This window comes from Zalophus californianus, chromosome 4 (assembly GCF_009762305.2).
Source record: "Zalophus californianus isolate mZalCal1 chromosome 4, mZalCal1.pri.v2, whole genome shotgun sequence".
NCBI lineage: Eukaryota > Metazoa > Chordata > Mammalia > Carnivora > Otariidae > Zalophus > Zalophus californianus.
In genome coordinates, this window is record NC_045598.1 from 120,634,731 (window position 1) to 120,653,375 (window position 18,645).

The following is an 18,645-nucleotide window of genomic DNA, read 5'->3' on the forward strand; positions in this document are numbered from 1 at the left end:
TATTATTTTTTCTAAAAGGAGGAGCAAAAATGTCTCCTGTGAGCTGTGATTTATTTCATTTCAGGTTCATGTTGTTAGAGAGAAGTTAAGTCTTGGTTTGAATTCTGGGGAGATGCTCACATGTAGCAATCAAACCTTCCTTTTCACTTTGCTGAAGACCAATTTTAGAGGAGGCAAGAAAAAATTCAGCTCATTGTTCATATTCTTGTCTCCCATCTCATAGCATTCCAGAGTGCCTGTGCCACATTATAGCCGGATAAAGGAACGGGGAGTGGATTCTGTGAAGACCGGGAACAAAAAAGCACAGTTTTTAATCTTGATTTACTTTATGTCTTTTCTTCAGAGACTATCTTTTACTTATCTTTAACTTCTCTCCTGTCCCATAGGCATGGAAATGATTCATTTTCTTTCCCTTTGATTTGCAATCTTTAACAGCTTTTCCAAGGAGGTGTGCGTGCACGGCACCGAGTGTTACCGTTTCATAGGGAAATAAGTAGAATCCCCTTGTTCTTCCTTCTAATGTCTCTCGAGCACTTTACCCCTTTCCCACTTTTTTATTTTTTAAAAAATTAAGAAACGGAGATTCAATCAGTTTCAGTGACTCATTCAAGAAACAACGCAAGCCGCCCAAGTAGGAGGAGAAAGGGAAACAAGTTGTAAGAATATTAGAGCCCATTGCAGAAATCTGGGCACGGAGTACAAGTAGGGACAGCAGGAAGGAGGAGAAGGCTCCTGACGGCAGAAAATACCTTAGGGTATCATTCATTCAACAAAACGACAGGCACCGTCAGTTTGCATGGGAGAAACGCAAAAATGGGCAAAATATGATCCCAACAACTGAGGGTGTGACAAGTGGGCTCTCTCCCAGGCAGGGATAACATCCATACAACTATCCGATAGGGTACATGTTATGTTAGCAGTATATGTTTTTTGAAGGATAAAGAATTTTATCTCATTTTTATTGCACTTACAATACATGCTCATGTTTCACAACGTTGAAAAAGAAAGAAAATATGTTTTTAAAAATATTCCTAGTCTCACCACCTAAAGATAATCATTCTTAATTTTGGCATGCACTTTTCAAGCTTTTCTCAGCTATATAACATAGCTGCTTTTTATGTATAGATATTTAAAAACATATGTACACTGTATATACACTGTATATTTATATATAACATCTATATAAAATTATATATACTTATAAGTTTACATATAAATTGGTATATATTCATATATATTTATATGAACATTATACACACATTTATATAAACATTGTATAAATGTGTGTGTGTATATATAGATATATAACCAAAAACATGTGATATATATATACATATATATATTTAATTCTGTATTGTCTCCCTTAATGTGACAACGCAATACTTTCTACATAAGCACTAATGTATAATCATCATTTTTAAAGATTGTATAATTGTTTATAATGTGGTTATACCCTAATTAATACCCAATAAACCAGACACTAAATTTTTTTTATATAAAACTGTATCTTCTTTATTTTGCATACTTTAATCTTGGAACAAAATAAACAAAAAAAACACCCACAATACATATCCAAACCCCGTCAAATATCGGAAGGGATAGGGCTTGATGGCCTTCTTTCCTGCCTCAAAGACAGGAGAAAAAAAAGAAAAAACCACTAGACATCAGCAGAGGGAACCAGGTGAACCGGGGCCACTCGGGGCTGCTGGGGAGCCATGGGGACACTATACAGAGGGCACAAGGTCTGCAGGTAGAACTAATCTACTTCTTCCATGCGAGAGGCATCCTCATCACCCTCGGGGGGGGGGGGTCTCATCAGGAAGAGCAGCACTGGGTTCCTCTGCGGTCACTTCATGTTCATCAATGCCCAGGCCTAGCTTGATCACGCGGTAGATGTGGTTGGAGTGAGTCTGGGGATCCTCAAGTGAGAAGCCGGAGGAGAGCAGAGCTGTTTCAAACAGCAGCACCACCAGGTCCTTGACTGCCTTGTCATTCTTGTCCGCCTCCGCCTTCTGCCGCAGCGTTTCCACGATGGGGTGGTCAGGGTTGATCTCCAGGTGCTTCTTGGCCATCATATAGCCCATCGTAGAGTTGTCCTGAAGGGCCTGGGCTTTCATGATCCGCTCCATGTTGGCCGTCCAGCCATAGGTGCTAGTCACAATGCAGCAGGGTGAAGACACTAGCCTGTTGGAGATTGTCACCTTCTCAACCTTCTTATCCAAGATTTCTTTCATGAGTTTGCAGAGGTTCTCGAACTTGGCCTTGCTCTCCTCCATTTTTTCTTCTCCTCTTCATCCTCAGGCAGCTCCAGGCCCTCCTTGGTAACCGAGACCAGACTCTTCCCGTCAAACTCCTTGAGCTGCTGCACGCAGTACTCGTCGATAGGCTCCGTCATATACACTACCTCGAAGCTCTGCTTCCGCACTCCCTCCACAAAAGCGGAGTTGGCAACCTGCTCCTTGCTCTCACCAGTGATGTAATAGATGGACTTCTGGGTCTCTTTCATGCGGGACACATATTCTGAAAGAGAAGTCATCTCATCCCCAGACTGGGAAGTGTGGTAACACAGCAGCTCAGAAAGGCGGCGCCAGTTAGTAGAGTCCTCATGGATTCCAAGCTTTAGGTTTTTAGAGAACGCCTCATAGAATTTCTTATAGTTCTCCTTGTCTTCTGCCAGTTCAGAGAAGAGCTCAAGGCACTTCTTCACAATATTTTTGCGCATGACCTTCAAGATTTTGCTCTGCTGGAGCATTTCTCGGGAGATATTCAAGGGCAGGTCCTCGGAGTCAACCACACCACGGATGAAGTTGAGATACTCTGGTATCAGTTCATCACAGCTGTCCGTGATGAACACACGGCGAACGTAGAGTTTGATGTTGTTCTTTTTCTTCTTGTTCTCAAAGAGGTCAAAAGGGGCCCGACAGGGGATAAACAGCAATGCCCTGAATTCCAGCTGACCTTCTACAGAGAAATGCTTGACTGCCAAGTGGTCTTCGCAGTCATTAGTAAGACTCTTGTAAAACTGTCCATATTCCTCCTGGGTAATGTCCTCAGGGTTTCTGGTCCAAATGGGCTTGGTCTTGTTCAGTTCTTCCTGATCTATGTATTTCTCCTTAATCTTCTTTGTTTTCTTTTTCTTGTCCTTCCCACTATCATCCTCCTCATCTGAGCCCACCTCTTCAATCCTGGGCTTCTCCTCATCATCTTTATCTTCTTCCTCTTTCTCCCCTTCCTCCTCCTCTGCCTCATCATCACTGATTTCTTTCTCTCGTTCCTTCTCCAAAGGGTGATGGGATAACCTATAAACTGCAAATGCTTCTTCACCACTTCTTTGACACGTCTCTCCTCTAAATACTCTGTCTGGTCTTCTTTAAGATGGAGAATGACTTTAGTACCCCGGCCAATGGGCTCACCATGGTCTGCACGTACAGTGAAGGAGCCTCCAGCAGAAGACTCCCAGGCATACTGCTCATCATCATTGTGCTTTGTGATAACCACCACCTTCTCTGCCACCAGGTAGGCAGAATAAAAGCCAACGCCAAACTGTCCAATCATGGAGATATCTGCACCAGCCTGAAGAGCCTCCATGAATGCTTTATTTCCGGACTTGGCAATGGCTCCCAAATTATTTATGAGATCGGCTTTGGTCATGCCAATGCCTGTGTCCACTAGAGTCAGGGTGTGTTCCTGGGGGTTGGGGATGATGTCAATTTTCAGCTCTTTACCACTGTCCAACTTGGAAGGGTCTGTCAGCGAATCTTGTCCAAGGCATCAGAAGAATTACTGATTAACTCCCGAAGGAAAATTTCCTTGTTAGGATAGAAGGTATTGATGATAAGGGACATGAGTTGGGCAATTTCTGCCTGGAAGACAAAAGTCTCCACCTCCTCCTCTCCATGGTGCACTTCCTCAGGCATCTTAAAGGAGAAGAGCTGCAAGCACTACAGATGACGGTGGGTAGGGACTGCGTCTGGCTACGTCTCCGCAACAAGCCTGCGCAGGGCTGACTCAAGAGCCAGATACTAAATGTTAAGAAATGGTATCTACTAGCTTTTCCACTTTTGGATTATTTAAAATACATTCACCAAGTAGAATTAACCTTTCCAGGATATAAAAAAATTGTATCAAAATCAATGGGTACCAAGTTACATTTCATATCAGCTTTTCTGATACTTTTCAGCACTCTCTGTTTTTGTTGTCCTGTGGCTGATGTGTGATTTATTAAGTATTAGAACCACATGCCTAGGTAAATCCTTCTGGGGTCTTCTAGAGTCTGCACTTTCTCATACTCTTTGTCTTAAGTCACAGATACCTTAATTTTGTTCCTTCTTACCACCTTTCTCAATTAGCTCACTAAAGGAGTGAAATGCTCGGGTCACCTGGGTGGCTCAGTCGTTAAGCAACTGCCTTCGGCTCAGGTCATGATCCAGCCCTGCATTGGGCTCCCTGCTCCGCAGGAAGCCTGCTTCTCCCTCTCCCACTCCCCCTGCTTGTGTTCCCTCTCTCACTGTGTCTCTCTCTGTCAAATAAATAAATAAAATCTTTAAAAAAATAAAAAATAAAAAAATAAAAGAGTGAAATGCTCCCAATATTTCATCTCCTAAGGATTTCATAAACATCTTGTGCATTCAGGTTTGGTTGTATAGGGGTGACTTTTCTGGTGAGAACTGTTGGAGTTCTAATATGCTGGGTCCAGGATTATTTTAGACCAATTTAATCTTCATACTTTCAATGTTCAGCCCCCACTCCATTTCTTCTGATGGTCTGCTGTAGCAAGCCAGGCTTATTAATAAAGATATATCCCCTGCAGTGAATGTGTGATTAATAAAATAAAAATTATGTTATGGACTAAATATGCCCCCCCTAGAAAAATCCTTATGTTGAAGCCCTAACACCAGAGTAACTTTATTTGGAGATAGTGTCTTTAAGGAGGTAACTGAGGTTAAATGAAGTCACAAGGGTGGGGCCTTAATCCAAAAGGATTGATGTCCTTATAAAAAGAGAAGAAAAACCAGGAGTGCACATGCATAAAGGTCCTGAGGGCACAGTGAGTGGTAGCCATCGGTAAGCCAGGAAGAAAAAGTTCTCATCAGACCCGGTTTCATCAGATCTTGGACTTCCAGCCTCCAGAACTGTGAGAAAATAAATTTCCATTATTAAAGCTACCCAGTCTTTGGTATTCTGTTATGATAACCCAAGCAGGCTAAGACAGATTTTGATACCAAGAAGTAGGGTGCTGACATAGCAAATATCTAAAAATATGGAAGTGATTTGGAAACTAAGTAATAGGCACAGACTGGAAGGGTTTTGAGGTACATGTTGGGAAAAGCCTACATTGCTTTAAGAGACTGTTAATAGGAAAATGAACTTTTAAGGTGTTTCTGATGGCGTTCCTGACAAAAATGAGAAACATGTTGCTGGAAACTGGCTGAGTTGTGTTCTAGTGTTTTGTGAAAGGTAGAATTTATGAGTAACAACCTGGATTTTTAGCAGAGGAGATTTCAAAGAGTAGTGTTAAAGGCATGGCCTAGCTCCTGCTAACTGTTTAGAGTAAGTTGTGAGAGGAGAGAGATAAATTGAAGGAATTATTAAACAAAAAGGAACCAGAACTTGAAGACTTGGAAAATTCTCAGCCTATCCATATTCCAAAAAATGAGAAAGCATGTTCTGAAGAGAACACCAAAGGTGCAGCCGGACAAGCACTCCATCAAGAAATTACCTATGGATTTAATCAGTCATCTCAGCAAAAGCCAGAAACAGGTGAGATTTTCCTAGCAGAGACACTGCCCATTTGGACTAAGGGGACAGAAAGGCTTTTGGACTGCTAGGGTTCTACAGGATGGGACAATAGAGCTATCCAGCTACAAGCATACTGCATCCTTCAAAAAAAGAGAATAATGACCCCAAGGTGATTCAGGGATCAGCAGGGCTACCAATGGCACCACAGGCCCAGAGTACACTGGCCTCCAGGGAAGGCTATTTCCTCCTCAGTTTCAGAGGGTAGGGCCACCTCCTTGGATTCAGCAGGCAAGGGCCTATTGTACCCCCAACAAAGGCCTCTTGGACAAGGCTGCAACCCATGACCAAAAGGGCAAGGTCACTGCCACAGTGGCTCTAGAAGGCAAGACCACCACTCCAGTGGGCCTGGAGAGCAGGGCATGGAGGGGGATTATTCTTAAGGTCTAGGATCTAATGGAATTTGCCTTGCTGGATTTTAGACCTCCTTGATGCCCATCATCTATTTCTTATTTCCAATTTCTCCCTTTTGGAATGAGCCTGTCTATCCTATGCCCATCCCACCATTGTATTTTGGAAGTACTTCTCTGGCTTGACAGGTGTACAGCCAGAGAAGAATTTTGCCTCAAGATGAATCATACTTCAGGTTTCATCCATACTGAATTTAGATGATATTTAAATATGACTCTGGACTTTAAAGTTAATGCTGGAATGTAGTAAGACTTAAGGGCTGTTGGGATAAAGTAAATGTATTATTCATATGAGAGAGACATGAGTTTTTTCTCTCTCTTTTTTTTTTTAAGTAGGCGCCATGCCCAGTATGGAGCCCAATGCAAGGCTTAAACTCACAACCCTGAGATCAAGACCTGAGCTGACATCAAGAGTCAGATGCTTAACTGACTGAGCCACCCATGCACTCTGAGGGACATGAATTTTGATGGACCATAGGGCAGAAGATTATGGACTCAACAGTGTACCACCCCCCACCTCCCCACCCCACCCCACCCCCCGCCAACAAAAGTCCTATGTTGAAGCCCTAAACCCAATGGGACTGTGTTTGGAGATAAGCCTCTTAAGAAGGTAATTAAGGTCAAATGAGGTTATAAGGGTGGAGCCCTAATCCAGTAAGACTGGTAAAAGTCCTATATAAGAAGTCCTTATAAGAAGTGAAAGAGTCACCAGAAGTGCATACTCAGGGGGGAAGAGCAATGTGAGGACAGGGGGAGAAGGTGGCCATCTGCAAGCCAAAAAGAAATTTCTCACCAGAAACCCACCCTGCCAGGACCTTGATCTTGGACTTCCAGCCTTCAGAACTGTGAGAAAATAAAATTCTGTTTTTGAGCTGTTCAATCTGTGGGACTCTATTACAGTCATTTATAATAAACTGAGCAGACTAATACAGATGAGTAAGGCTCTGCCCTCAAGGGATCTACAAGGGAGTTGTGAGGAAAATGTTTTAATCCACTCTGTTTCATGCTTCATCAGCTCAGGCTATACAGTAGCATCACAATGACAGTCCTTTTCCAGATGAACATCCTTCCGCAGAATATGGTAATCCCATTCTATCTTAAACTCACCCAACAAATTCAGGAAATTCTCAGGTTCTGCTATGGTATCAAAACTGTGCTGGCACATCGAGTTCTTCTGGAAACTATGGTTTGCTCCTCATGCATACTTTATTGTGGCCCTGTGAGTTCTGTTCAAGTCTCTCCTATTTACTGATACCACCGCATAGGAAGTGGGGTCCAGCACCCAAGGTCCTTGGGTCCCAGAGATGACTGTGGCTTTCCCCTCTTCCCATGGCCAATTCTATGCCATAGAGAGTCCTCTTTGCTCTACTTGTGCTGTGAATGCTTCGATAGTCACTTCACTAAAACAGATGAAAAAATATTCTCAGCCCAATAACATCACAGTCTGTTGCCTGAGGCACAAAATCATGTTGACATTTGCCTTCAGTATATTTTAGAGATTTTCTTGACACACTCCTATTATTTTTATACGCTATTAAATGGAACTCATTTATCCCACGTCTCAGACAGAAACCTTGGGGATCTGGACTGAAGGATCATTTGAGAAAAAGCATGCTTAAAAATTGCTTCCTTGACTTTCATCCACCCATAGGTACATTCCTTCCCTCGAATCTCCTAGAATCCTCATAAAAATAGATGCTTGCTTTGCCAGCCCCACAGCCCTCTTAATAAGCCTGGTTGTGTGTCTGATCCCCTATAACATGCACATTTGGGGTTCTGCTTGGAAACACCCATATATAAAGCATTTATACATAAGGAAATCTATGCAGTACAGAAATACAATACAAATGCGGTAATCATGAAAGCTAATTTTTATGGAACGCTTATCACGTACCTTGACTTGAATGATTCATCTGCACAAAGGGAGGAAATACAGCTTAGACATGTTATGCAACTTGTACAAAAACAAAACTAGGATTCAAATTCAGGTCTGCTGACTACGGAGGCTATGCTATTAACCTCTATGCTGTGCTTGACATGTGCTACAGAAGAATTATTATGAGATGTTCAAAAGAACGAGAAGTTGGCCATTCTCAGGGTATTGGTCTGTTGAGGAGGTATAAATAAGGTATGTGGACTTAAGACACGTATGTAGGCTTAGAAAAGATTCAGATTAAAATCTTGAAAATGAAGGGATGTGAAGGGATTTTCTATGGGAGGTTAAAGGACTGAGAACTTCAGGTTTGTGAACAGGAAGTCGAGACAATCATGTTATCATGATATTCCTTCATGAAGGGTGCTTCCCCAGCAAGTAAGAAACAACAGAGTTCACAAACTAACACATTAGGGATTTTAAGCATTAATAATGATGAAACAGAGTGATAAAGTAACAGAATGTTTCACCAGTGAGGACAACCATATTGTCTTGAAAGGTGAAAGTCGTGGGGGGCGCCTGCCTATCTCAGTTGGTTAAGCATCTGCTTTTGGCTCAGGTCATGATCCCGGGGTCCTGGGATGGAGTCCTGCATCGAACTCCTTGCTCAGTGGGGAGCCTGCTTCTCCCTCTGCCTGCAGCTCCCCCCTGCTTGTGCTCTCTCTCGCTCTCTGACAAGGAAATAAATAAAATCTTTAAAATAAAAAAAAAGAAAGGTTAAAAAGAACTTTCTCCAATCCTGATGGAGACCTGGAAATGTCCTCAGTGTGGAGTTATCGAAGCCCATTTTTTAGCTCAGCAAGTGGAGTGCAAGTCTCCTGTCCATACAGATGATGATTCCTCCTTAAAGGTGGAGATATCTGTTCTAAAAGGGTCTGTTTGAAGTTTCATGCACCCGAAATTCACGCACCTGAAGCCTTCAAGTGATATAAATGCTGTGTATTAGTGTATGGATATGAGCTTGCCTATATGTTTCAGGCTTGTCTATATGTATTTATGTATATGTGTATATAACTGAAAACATCCTAAATTGCTCTTTTTACATTCTTTTACACTGATAGCATGGTTTTAAAATAATAGAAACTATGCAGGCATTACTCGGTCTTTGGAAAAGGTACCTCTCTCCTTGGAAATCTATGACTGAGGTAAGGAACGAAAAGCAATATAAGACACCAGTTAACCTTTATACCTAGCTCTGCATTCTAAAACAGAAAAATAAAGGCTGCTGAGCACATTCATCTTACTGCCTCAATTACTTGAAGTGGATAATCAGCTTAACACTGTAAGGACGATGTTGAATATGTGTTGATTTTTCTTTGGTATTGATTGCTGTGCTTTGACATACTGTTCTGGTTATTATGCTCCAAGGCACCACCTGGCATCATTGTCTGTCTTTACTCTCACATCAGGTGATCATCCTTTTTCCAGTTTTTTCTTCACTGTATATAGTTTCCAATGCCTATGCCTAGAGCTGAAGACATGGCTTATTGGTTTAAGTAACAACAGTTTATACTTTAAAGTACTGCTTGATGAGAACTAAACAGTTTTAGACAGAAATCTCTGAAATCCAATGGCAGATTTTTCTAGAGTTTATTTTTTTCTTGTTTCTCTCAGGAAAATTGCTGTTTCTCATTTTGGAGAACACTTCAGTGTCTTAATAGGTAGTGGTCCAAATGTAAGTCGTAGATGCACCATGGCACACATTCTTGGCATAAATACCTTATGTGAACAACCAAAATGTGTGTATGTGTTTATTGAATAACAACTATCACGAGAATTATTACTGTCAGCTTCCACAAAGAAGCATATGCTTTAATAGGTCACTTGTCTCTGCCTACACACCTGTTTACCTGACAGCAGGCAGGCAGCAAGTGCCCCCTCCTCCCAGGAATCAGCAAAACTTGTTCCCTGCACTTGGGGCACCTGAGGTCCAGACATCCCTTTTGTAGCTCCAGCACCTGAATTGTTCCAGAAGAGAACTCTCTCAAAACCTTATAGTTGTCCTTTTAAACAGTGTCCATCAAGTCAAAATCCTACCAAAAATCTGTCCCAACCAATTCCCTAACCTTCTATGGGAGCCCAACAACCTTCCATGTTTCCATGGTTCCCATTCTACAAAATAGTCAACTGTGTTGACTGCCCATAGTCTACTAGCCTGAGAAAGTCCCATCAGTCCAGCCCCACCAGGACCTGAGGCTTAGTATTTTTCTGACAGTGAGCCAATGAGAGTCCAGCCCCTGAGTGTCCCGAAAGCCCCATCCCAACCCTTACTCAGTCTCTGCCCCCTTGCCTGTTATCTAATGTGCTTGGGACTGAGCTTCTGAAGACCACCCTGAGCACGGACTTTCCATCCTCCCCCCCCAACATATCCAGGGGACATCTCCCACTGTTCTCCTGATCCTTTGTAATTCACTGTGTTTGCCCTCCCTGGACAGCACCACTGCCCTGCCCTGGCTTAGTCCCCACACCCCACAATGCCTCTGTGACAAACCACTTATTGAAATGGCTAAAGACGAGTCCCCTGCTTGCCCACAAGCACTAGCAATTCAGCTGCTGGCAGATGTTCTTATATGGAAATTGGTCTTTAGAAATTCCTCAACCAGAAAATGTGATGATTGCTTCTTCATAGAGAAACTAGAGCCTGCCCTCTCTGGAGATAGGAACTTTACCTCAGAACTGAAGAAGTGTCCACTTTAAAAACAGAATCTGCAGAGATGAATTCGAGCTGAGGAAATAACACTATGCGTTCTCAACTAGGAGAAATGCACTAGTTGTTGACATATTTAATCTCAAATGGAGATATTTAAAAAAGGAACCTCACTGGGGGCTGTATACTCTGCACGGTGATGCTTATTATCATATGCCCTTTTCCAACATGAAGGAGTCTGATGAGTGCTCTAGAAGAATGAGTTTTCCATGCCAAGGAAGGAGCTAGTTTTAAAGAAAAAGTTTTCACACTATGCATCTCTTTCCCCAAGACACACACACACACACACACACACACACACACACACACATAATTGTTTCAATTGTCTGAGGAATTGGCCAGGACAACAAGAATTGATTTATGTTTAAGACCAGCACAACCAGTGAATTGACTAATTTTTTTTTTTCATATTAAAATGTTTTTTTTTTTTTTTTTGGTTGGGGTGCCTGGGTGGCTCAGTTGAGTAAGTGTCCAACTCTTGGTTTTGGCTGGTCCTGATTTCAGGGTCATGGGACCTAGCCCCACATCAGATTGCACTCAGCATGGAGTCTGCTTGGGATTCTCTCCCTCTGCCCCTCCCCTGACCCATTCTCACTCTCTCTCTCTGTGTCTCTCTAAAATAAATAAATAAATCTTAAAAAAATAAAAATTTTTTTGGTGACCTGGGTGTTTGTAGACCTTTATCACTTTTCTTCTCTCAAATAACACAGAAATTGATATTTTTTGGTACTCATTATCATTTTTATCATTTTTCTTCTCTCAAATAACACAGAAATTGATATTTTTTGGTATTCAGGCCTCTTATTAACCTTTACATAAGGAAAGGCTTCCAACCAATCTATAACTACTGGACAAGCAACGAGGAGGGTAAATTTTCATAGAAGGCCCCATCTTGAGCAACAGGACCATGAGACGCTCTGAATTGTTGGTGTCCATTTGATGCCTGCAGTGGACGAAGAGCTAGAAACTTGTGCTGCCAGCCGCCTTGCAAAAATACACAGAGAGAATAGAAGGTATTGAAAGGGATGTTGCAACAGGCTTCCTCTCTTTTGCCTTCTCTCCTCAAAGCCTATCTTTTACAGAAGTAGGTCTTTGGGTTTCCCTGTAGTTCTGACCTAGATTCTACCTCTCCCTTTTCCATCAAATTGCCAAGACACCAGAGCGGAGATTCACTGAGGTCAGCATTGGGCTTTTGTCAACCATGGGCAGTGTGTGTTATCCTATCAGTACAGTCGGCTGCAGGGTAGGGGCTAGGTATACAGGAAGCCAGATCTGGATGTTTCGTTCTGCTGGAACCTACAGTCAGATATCAAGTCACTTAGTACCTGGTTAATTTATGTTATCCATATTGCTGAAAACAAAACCATCATCCAGTTTTATCACTGACATCTCTTCGACCAGCCTTGCTTCCACCCTAAATCAGTGTCAACATCCAGAGTTAAAACCCGGCCAGCCCTGACTAAAAGCCTTCTTACACTTGGTCTTGTAGCACTGATTTATTTCCCGTTTTTTTCTCCCCACCTCCATGTTTTCTTCAGATTCAAAAGGCAGGTTCATTCCCTGGAAATGCCTCTTATTAGTTGCGTAAACTTGTGCAAACCACCTATTTTCTCTGAGTGTGTTTTCACGTGAAGAAACTGAAGGAAATCATGCTTGTTTCACAAAGTTGTTAGGAAAATCAGATAAGGTATTCCTATGTGAGAAAGTACTTTAATGAAAGATAGAGTGTGTGTATACTTCCTAAAACTGGGACTACTTCCTTAATGTGTTGGCATCTTCATTCTTGTTCTATATCAAAATTCTCCTATAAATCACATCTTTAATAAAATCCACAGGAACTATATTTGTTCTCAATAAATAAGCTGCCCATTAGTATGTACAATGGAAGGCCAAGGAGCTATTTTTCTTTCAGTCAGATATTTTTCAACTTTATTTTTACAAGTCTGCATCTCAGAATCAAAATTAACATATTCCAAAGCAGTCACTGTGCCTTAGCAAGTCGAGATCTGGGCTCCATCTTAACCAGCACAAGCCTTCACTTGGATTAGTAACAATGCAGTCAACAGATGTAAAAAACTAGAACCCTCGAATTTGAAGAATATTGTTGTTGTGTTTATCAAATGAAAGAATGCATTTTGGAGAGTAAAGAGTCAAATCCCTCCCCTGCCTGAGTTACCATGCCAGCCCACCACTTCCTCTTGCGGCTATTAGCCTCTCATAATGTAAAACATTTCTTCATTTCCAGTAGATAATACTTTCAGTGAAAAGGTAATTTTTGAAGTCTATTACTTGCATTCTTAGTGAAGAGCACAATGTAGCATTTTGTTCTAATACGCCATTGAAATTGTTTGAGTAGGTACGCCATGGAATCAAATACAAAATGTCAAAATGGTTTCCATTAACTATGCACATTGGCACTGCTTCCGTTAATGGCCATGTTTTTGTTCTTTTCCTTCATCTTTAGGTCTACGAGATGAAATGATTCAGTTGATGTAACTGAAAAGTACATTGAAAAGGTAGAGAGCAAATTACAAAAGCATCAAGCCACAATTCCACCCACATACTTTATTTTATAATGAAGTTTAATAATGATAGAAACTGTCGCTAGTTTTAAACATCAGTCATTTCAGCAATTGTAGTTAATGTGAATATCTCATACCGAGTAATGTTTTATAAAAACATGGCAGGGATTGTGTATTATATTGAACTGAAATGTCATAATGAAATCTTAACTAGATGCTATTATTGTAACATATATTATGTTAAGAGAAATTTACTTCAACTTGAAAAGATAAAATAAGAACTGTGTTTCCTTCAACATCCTAAGTTCAGATAAAATCATTTTACTTGGAAGAAAGTTTTTTTTTTTCTTCTCTAGACTTAGCATGAGTGTAAATAAACACCCACTACTTATTACAATAGGTGTTGTGCTGATGTATCTTGGTGGTAAATACCCAACAAAAATATAATTACTTATTTTTCTTTGACAAAAAAAAACATTAACTCTAGAAAGAAATTTGCAGTTCTGACACAGTGTATCCTTCCAAGCCCCAGAAGTATTTGAGTAGCCCCTTCAATCAATGAGCAAAAAGAAAGGGTATTCCTAATGACAGAACTCTAGACACAAACCTAGACTATCTCAGTTAAAGGGGAGAGAGCCCATGGCCGCGTGAGGAGGGTTGAGCCAGGTGGCCATGCTTGCTGAGTCATTCCGCAGCAGGCTTCTCTGCTTTGCTTCCTGATAGTATGGGTTCCTGCTGATGACTGCAAAGCCGGCACGGTGATATCAAAGGAAGTCAGCACCTGAAAACTTTCTCATTTTCCACTGCCTACCCACTCTCCACCCCACTCACGGCAGTCTCTGCCCACATCAAAAAGGTTTAGCAAATCCCTAAGAGGGCTGAGGAACGTTTCACTTCATACTCACATGATGAAGAAAGAAGCAGGCAGTATTCACCTCTGAGTACCAGCCCTTCTCTTTCCTAGCCTACGAGAAAAGTGATGATAGTTAGCCTGCTTGCCATGGCATCATATTGGCCTACAGTCCACAGCAGTTCTAGAAAGATTGGGAGCTAAGAGCGGCTGGTTGACCACAACCTTCTTGCACAGGGCATGCACTCGGTCATTTTCAGCCCTTTCACTTCACAAAATGGTTTTCCTTGTTCATTTTGGACCCCGGAGTTCTCTGTGCTTATGTGTGCATTTTCATATTTTAACAGTTTCACAAATGCTACTGGCTCAACTCACCAGATTCCATGAAACATCCAGAACAATTAGTCTTTGCCACCAGATGGCAGTATAATACCATTCAAGTATGGAAAGGTTAAAAAAAAAAATGGGCTTAAGGGACTTTGGATAAGTACTACTCAGTAAGCTATCCCCAGAAACCGGATGTCATTTCCTTTGAATATTTAACACTGATCTATTTAAGATAAAGGGGTCTATAGCTATGGCCAAAGAACCCTGTTTCATTCATCTACCACTGTGCAGCAAACCACTCAACAAAAGTTACTGGCTTGAAGGGATAACGATGTATTATTTATCACAATTCTGTACACTCAGCTGGGCTGTTCTGGGTTTATCTTCTGCTTCACAAGATGGAGCTGAGGTCTTTCACACAGCACTGGCAGCTGGGGCCATGGCTGGGGCTGGAATTTCTAAAATGTCCTTTCATCCTCCAGGGCCTCTGGTTACTTCTAATCGGCTATCACTATTCAAATCTAGCATAAGCTTTCCTATGGCATAGCAACTGGCTTCCAAAAGGTAGCTTTCCAAGTGAACGATACCCATTGTTCAAACATTTATAAACGTTCTGCTTACATCTCACTTGGTAACGTTCTATTGGCCAACACAAATCAAGTGGGGCCAAACCCATGGTCAACATGAGAGGGACCACATGTGGACATAAACACCAAGAGGCTGGGCCAGCAATGGGATCATCTACCATAGATCCATAAAGGATTTACAACTCAGCAGGCACAAAGAATGAGAAAATTCTTCAATTCTGATTTACATTAGAAATGTCATATACAGACAACTTCTTATTTCAATAGTCAAAAATAAGACAAATGGTGCTGACAAGATTTTACAATGTCAGAAAAATAGACCTTCTGGTCTTTACTCCTCGGTAGAATGGTATAATTCCAGGCTCTGGCCTTAGGATTGCAGAGCCCCAAATTCAAACTTTTTAAGGACACCCATTATCCATCAAGCTAAAAGGGAACACTAGGGCTAAGTAAACTTACAAAAGACAACTTCATCAACCATATATAAATTCAGTAGTTTACAAAGACACACATACCTGACTTACAAATGGAGACTATTTGCAAACCCAATCTTAGTAGATAAATCTCTCCGGGAAAACAAATTATAAAAGCAGAGGTTGTTTTATGAACATAAATTTGGAACAAGGGGAGCTGGATATTCTCACTGGATACTTCCATTAAGGTTGATGAATTGTTCTTCTCTGTTCTACAAACATCTCTATTTTAAGAACTGACTCAGTTCTGTTGAATTACAGCAACATTGCCTCTTCATAGGACTAGAAAAGCACTGATATAACATTATTCTCCCTAGCAAAGATTACGAACAGGATTAAGAATGAAAGTCAAACCTTTTTCTCAACATTACGTGTTGCGTAAAGCCAGTAATTTTTTTCATCCAAGATGATATTCATATTTATTATGCATGACCCAGAAAGTACTGTTGACACATAATGTTGATTCAGTAATGAGTGCACTTCCATTTTTAATCTGATAATCCCCATGGCTAACAGGTTGCCTCAGCCAAATGATGTTTTTGTAGTTTATTTAACATCTGCTGATGATTGAACTTAAGGACAGTATCCATCAGCAATTGCAAATTTGCTTCCCAGCATCAAGATTAAAACTAAACAACAAGGATTTGCATCCTCTAAGGCAGTCTATTAAGGTCATTTACAAAGGAAATTCATACACTCTACAAATGTAACTAATACATGCTGCTGTTATTCCTGAACTTTCAGTCAATCAGAAACAAAATGGGGTAAGGGGCACTTACTGATACTCTTCAGTAAGAGTTCGTGTTTCTGTTTGGGCCTTAAGATAACAAATACATTGGTCTGGGAAATGGAAGATGTGAATTTTATGGATAGCATCTCTTTCTATGAAACCTGTAGGCCAAACTCTCAAAATTCCATTTTCATGAGGGAAATGCAATTTTTCTATTATAATTGTTCTTCCTCCCATGGCAAACTATTCTTCATTATACTACAACCTGGGAATAAGTGATTCGTTGGATGAGGACGGAGAAATATTCAACCCATTGACTGTGTCATATGCAAAAGAGCTTTGTCTCTTTAAATATTCAATATCTCATGTCAATATCACAACTCCAGTTCCTAAAAACATGGCCATACAAGTCTTTCTTGAGAAATGTATTTATTTGAGCATTTATTGAATATATGTTCAATGCATGAAGAGCCAGTAAGTAGCTCTCCATTTGGAACCACATTAACTATTTTAAGCCCTCAATTCTTGGATTTACAACTCACAATAAAACGTCTCACATTTGAGTAGTTTGCCATCTCCTCAAACTCAACATGTTTGGTTAGAATTGATCAATCATGTTCATGAGAAATGCCAGGGGTTCTCAGAGCCGACCATGGAGCCACAGAGTCAAGAGGGAATCATGTAGAACTCAAGACTTGCCCAACTTCCTTCAAGCAGAGAAATTCTTCTTTTATTTGTTTTATAGAATGATTTCCCCTGAAGCCCTTATGAATTTCGATAAAGGGGAGTAACTATGGAGCACATAGCAAGTGCTTGCTGAACATTTATTCTTTGTTCCCTCCCCTCCTCACCGTATGCCAGAATCTGGTATAACTAGCAAAACTTTCCTATTGTTATCAACATTACTTCTCTCCCCTGGTCTTAGAGTCTTCAGACCATGAATTCTTCCTAGGCTCTTCCGTTCCTTTCACGCTCACTCTCAGTAACCAGTCATTGCTCTGCACCATTGGTGACCTTCCATACGTCTCAGACTCCAACACCAGGTTCTAACATTCTTGTGCTGGGAGCTCCAGCAGCACCTTTGGATCTGAACTGCTGCCCTTGACCTCTTATTTCTACCCAAACAATGCTACCAAATCCTGCAGCTTTCCTGCTCCAGAATACTTCAGCATAGTCTGTCACATGGGCCTGCAAGGCTGCTTAGGTGGACTCTTTTATGTAAAGTAAGTTTTTAAAAAACTCCAGAGCGCCTGGGTGGCTCCATCCTTGGTTAAGCTTATGCCTTCAGCTCAGGTCATGATCCCAGAGTCTCAGGATCCATCCAGTCCACATCCTGCTCCCCCGCAGGAGTCTGCTTCTCCCTCTGACCCTCCCCTCTCTTGTGCTTTCTCTCTCTCTCTCTCTCTCTCTCTCAAATAAATAAATAAAATCTTTAAAAATAAATAAATAAATACAAACAAACTCCAAAGCCATGACTATTCAATGTTGCTGTTCGAACAACCTTTGTAGGAGAAGTACTGGAGGTTAAATAACTAAGTAGGTGACCAGAAGTTACAGTTGATATTATGTGTTCAAATGTTCAAAGCATACCTTAGTAGGTTATTCCCTAAAGAATTCTCTAAGATGCTTCCCCTCAAGAGATCTTCCTTAAAAAGGCAAGGAAGAGAGAGAGACAGAAAAAACTGCATTTGTCAAGTACATTTGAGAACCCCACATAATATATTATGTTCCTGAATATAAAAATGGATATTAACACATGAAAGACTCTGATAAGTACTGCAGTTAAGAAACCTGCTTAACTTTTTTAACCGACTATTCCACAGATTTATTTAAAGATTAAATCACTCCTTTTTATTTGTCTTCATTCTTATCTTTGACAAAATTTTAAAATCCTGTAGAATTTGTGCTCCAAAAAATTTGGTAAGCGCCACCTGAGTAGGTACCACAGTGGACACAATTATTCAGTATAGTAAAGAATAATTATTACTGTATTAGTACTATTTATAATTATTACTATATCAGTACCATTCATAGATGATTAAGTCTTAAGTTCTTTTTCTATGATTCAAGATCCTTTACTATCTGCTGCTATCTTACATTTCCCCCTTAAAATGGTGGCAGTGAAAACCACTGTTTAAGTTCTGAGGTTCAAATCTTAGCTCTGCCACTTAGTAGGAAGGGGACCCTGGGCAAATTCCTCACTGTCTCTACCTCAGTCTCCTCATTTATAAAACGTGAATAATAACAATACCTCTATTTCCTGGGTGAATAGATTTCTCGACCATAACACAGTACTGAATCTAATGATCT

General features: G+C 40.8%; 1 pseudogene; it reads right to left on the reverse strand.

Moving 5' to 3' along the window:
* Positions 1 to 1,741: 1,741 nt before the first annotated feature.
* LOC113917020 lies at positions 1,742 to 3,917 on the reverse strand (annotated as a pseudogene).
* Positions 3,918 to 18,645: the final 14,728 nt, after the last annotated feature.